At 36.0% G+C, this 4,513-nt stretch overlaps 1 pseudogene; it reads right to left on the reverse strand.

Annotated features, from left to right (window-relative positions):
- Positions 1 to 1,900: 1,900 nt before the first annotated feature.
- LOC143239152 (sulfotransferase ssu-1-like) lies at positions 1,901 to 3,443 on the reverse strand (annotated as a pseudogene).
- Between the last annotated feature and the right edge of the window lie 1,070 nt (positions 3,444 to 4,513).

The raw sequence follows: 4,513 nt of genomic DNA on the forward strand, positions 1-4,513 counted from the left end.
ATAGACCTATTTGATTTTATCAGAAATGGCATCAAGAAGCTGCTAGCATTCTCCAGATGCATTCTGCTATGTATGTGGCCAGTCTATCAAGAGAAGAGCGAAAAAGTACTCTGTGACAGCATCTGCTAAAATGTGTGAAGCTAACAAGGCATATTTCGGCTGCCTTTCGGGGATCAAGACAAACCCTGGCACCTCATTTTACATGCGAGCACTGTAAAAAACTTTAGAAGGTAAGATGAACAATTTTTGCTTGCTTAAACAGTAAGATTTTATATTATAGAAATTTCAGACCTTTTAAAATTCGGTGCACCTCGAAAAGGAAAACAACAGCGTCAAGACCTTACTATAAACATTGAAGTATGATGAGTATGGCTGGGAGGTTATCGGAGACTTCAATATGGTGGCATTCCTGATGGATCTTCAAGGAAACTTTACCAAGTTTCCCTGTTATATTTGCCGTTGGGACAGCAGAGACACCGCAGCGCATAACAACAGGAACACTGGCTACAACAGACCGAGTTCTCTGTGGGGAGGCACAATATCAAGTGTGAGCCACTAGTATACTCCAGATGGTGTTGTTCCCACCATTGCACATAAAATTGGGTCTTATGAAACAATTTGTCATAGCTCTTGATAAATAGTATGCAGCTTTCAAGTACCTTCGAGACTTCTTCTTTAAGCTGTTTGAGGCAAAGATTAAAGCTGGTGTCTTTGTTAGACCACAAATAAAGAAGATCCTGGAGTGCACAGAATTCCCCAAGAAGCTGAGCAATCGCAAGTCCGAATATTTTGTGGAACTGGTTGAGGTTCTACTGAAGAACTATAGCGAAATGGGCTGCAGGATATGCCTGAAAGTCCATATCTTTGACGCTCATCTTGATAAATTCAAGAACATGAGAGCGTACTCATAGGAGCAAAACGAGTGTTTCCACCAGGATATACTGGACTTTGAACGCCGCTACCAAGGAGCATATAACGAAAACATGATTGGAGACTATACGTGAAAGTGATTTACATTACGGTCGCAAATCTCGAAGAACGACTTACTTCTATACATTTTTTTTCATTTTTGTATAACTTTAGTAAAAGTACATGTAAATCTTGATTCATATGTTATTTTATTCAGATCTTATGTAAATGAAAATGTGCAAATTTGCCCGTTTTTTACACTGAAAATAGGTTAATATTTAAATTTCATTCTTCAGGTCACAAAAGCAAAGTTTGAAGGGAATAGTGGCCATTTTCTATACTTTTACAACATAAGCAATTGAGAAGTAACACATACTATCCACGAAGAAAATTTGTGTTGCCTTGTGTGATTAATGACAACTATGTGTTTAGACAAAATCTGTGAATTCAGCTCGTCATACATATAATGAAAATGTGATTAGGAAAAATACATTTGGTGGTTAGAAACAAACTTTCAACTAAGCTAATCACTGAGCTCGAGATTAAATTATTGCACGAAATATTAATAAACATCATTAAAATAAAGGTCCGGCATGGCTAGGTGGTTAAAGCGCTCGACTCGTAATCTGAGGGTCGCGGGTTCGAATCCTCGTTACACTAAACATGCTAGTCCTTTCAGCTGTGGTGACGTAATAATGTGACGGTCAATTCTACTATTTGTTGGTAAAAGAGTTGCCTAAAAGTTGTCGATGGGTGGTGATGACTAGCTGCAAATCCTCTAGTCTCACACTCCAAAAATAGGGACGGCTAGCGCAGATAGCTCTCGTGTAGCTTTGCGCGAAATTCAAAACAAACGATCATCCCAAAGTAAAATATACAAATTGATTTATTTTCTAATTATCAGAGGGTACTGATCTCAAACAATAAAATCAATAACCATAAACTTCTTTTAATGTATAACAAAACAACATAAAGCACAGGCAACATTTCATCAGATTAGTGTATCCTAGATCATTTATACCTACTTATAACATTTCTATTTTAATAATACAAGTGTTGTACTCTATAAAAGCGTTAAGATTTGTGTAATAATAAAATAAATATACTGAAGTTGTGTAGTTCTTCCTATTGCAACAACAAAATTTATTACAATAAAAATCTTACAGAACACTAAGTTTAACTATTTACCGCTCAAAATCCGGACTTTTCAAGCACGTTTGTAGCGTTAGAATTGTTCATTTCTGTGAGAAACAAAATTCCAGGATACCAATTTTTAAGCTGGCATATGTGCTACTGTTTTCTGTCATAACTCGTATTGCTTCCTGTTACATAAAGGCTATTATTTTCACACGTTTAGACGTTTTAATCTACAAAGACATCTTATCTCTAAATATATTTTCCACTTAATCAGTTTTAATCGATCAACGTTGAATTATTACATCTAAGATTATCAGTATCTATATTTCATTTTTAAGTCTTCCCAGAGTTTCCAAACATCAGTTCCTTTTGTTCTTTAAAAAAAAGAGTTCTTCTGTTCGTTGTGTTTGTTCCTCCGTGAAATGATTTTTCCAATCTCCAATTATTCCCTTTTTTATTAGATTTGGGATATTACCAAATGATGTTTTGGAGTCAATTAGGTTTTTAATAACGTGTTTTAGCCCTTCTCGGACGTTAGGGTTATTCAGAATAAAGTCATGGACATTCTGAAAACATTCTCTCACGCTATGTTCATTAGCTTTTCTCATGTAGTCAAAACTTCTGTGGTCTAGGACCATTTTCATAAAGTCTTTGTCATTTTCTAAGTTTTCCGCGTATTCATTGCCAAGGAACTTGGCTACCTTCAACACCGTAGTTTGCATGCCCAATTTCATTTCTTCGTAAGTAATAAACAAAACATTATGATCATTACAATGTTCATACCAAGATAACAAGTGATCAGAGTCATCTCCGTAGTCTGTCTCACCCCTGATAAAAAGCTAAAAAAATCGTTGAAAGTTCCATCCTGAAAGTTGTAACCAGGAGAATATTTTGTATGATGATAAAACGAAACGCAGCAGTCTTTAGAGTTTCGAACAACGTAAATGTACTTAGCCTCTGGAGGATCAGGTTGAAGACGAAAAGGTAGTTGGGTCTTTATGGCTCCTGGACGTTTCATGTGGTTTGCAGAATCAGGACCCATCAGTTCTAAGAAAGGAGTTGCTTTTTGAAATTCGAGAAAATCCGAGAAAGGGATCCCTTTGTTGAGGATTAGAAGAACGACGTTCTGCATCCAGGTGGTGCCACACTTGGGATACGTAACGATGAAAAGGTCATCTTTTCTAGGTTCATACTGCAGAGCTGCTCGAAATATATCGGGGGAGAACATGGCAACTTATCTGAGGCCGTCTGCATCCTGGTAATCTGGCTTCTTCTGAACAATGTAAGCTGAGAAGAAATATTGTAATTTTCAATATTAATTTTGTACATACGTTTACTTGATTGTTGAACATTTCTACAGTTTTTAACAAAACGATTTGACATTGTACATGTAGGCTCTTGACCTTTCTCCCCAGATAATATAATCAATGAAACTATTCTAAACAGTAATCTGAAATTTATATTTAAAAACATTAAATATCAGATATTTAGTACAAGAATCTAGTTTCATAATTTGGAAAATTCTTCCGAACGTTTTTCGGTTTACGTTGAATATAAATGTTTCATGAATATTCCGTGATGACGAGAAAACCTACTTGTAGAGAAAATATATGTGTAGAAACGGCTGGTATGGGTTGAGATCCAACGAATTAAAAATCACGAAACCATATACTGCTGTGTACCATATATTCTCGATATCAGCAGAAAATAACCAACAACATTTGGCAAAAACTAGTAACAAAATATGACATTCCAGTTAATACCAAATTTATTCAAACACCAGGCACAAACTAAGGTCTATACTGTGTAAAAACTACACTGGCAAACACACGCCAACATCATTCATAAAATACAATGTGATAACTGCCACCACTTTTATATTGGAGAAACAAGTAGAAAAATGGAAACCAGATTTAAAGAACACAAAAAGTCACCTTCATACGTTTTCGAACACTGCAAATCAAATAAACACAACATAACCATAGAAAATACTCAAATACTAAATAAAGAAACAAATATAAAGAAACGCAAAATTAAAGAAGCCTTACTTATACAACAACTCAAGCCCAAAATAAACCAATACAAAGGAACACCTTAAAACATATACCAATAAATATAATCAAACACCTAAGCACGCCCTCTACATTCTTACACTCAATTACACAACCGACTTCAAACATGTGGTTTGCTTTCGGTCCGTTACCTCTTTCTTTCTTTGTGAACCTGAGGATGATCGAAGAAGGTCGAAACGTAGTTCGCTCCTCTACATAGAAGTAAAGAAGAAGGCCACTTAGCGGCCAAGTGTACAGCGATTGTGTGCCCTAAGTGTGACGGAGTCGGTCACTCACCCAGGGATAATAAAAAAGGGTGTAAAAATGTGGAGGAGCTTACCTCCACAAAGTGTAAAAATAAATCTTTCGCTGCAGCCCTTAAATCGGGTGAGGAGAAAGATCAAGTAGAAAAAGTA

This window comes from Tachypleus tridentatus, chromosome 13 (genome assembly GCF_004210375.1).
Source record: "Tachypleus tridentatus isolate NWPU-2018 chromosome 13, ASM421037v1, whole genome shotgun sequence".
In the NCBI taxonomy this organism is placed as follows: Eukaryota; Metazoa; Arthropoda; class Merostomata; order Xiphosura; family Limulidae; genus Tachypleus; species Tachypleus tridentatus.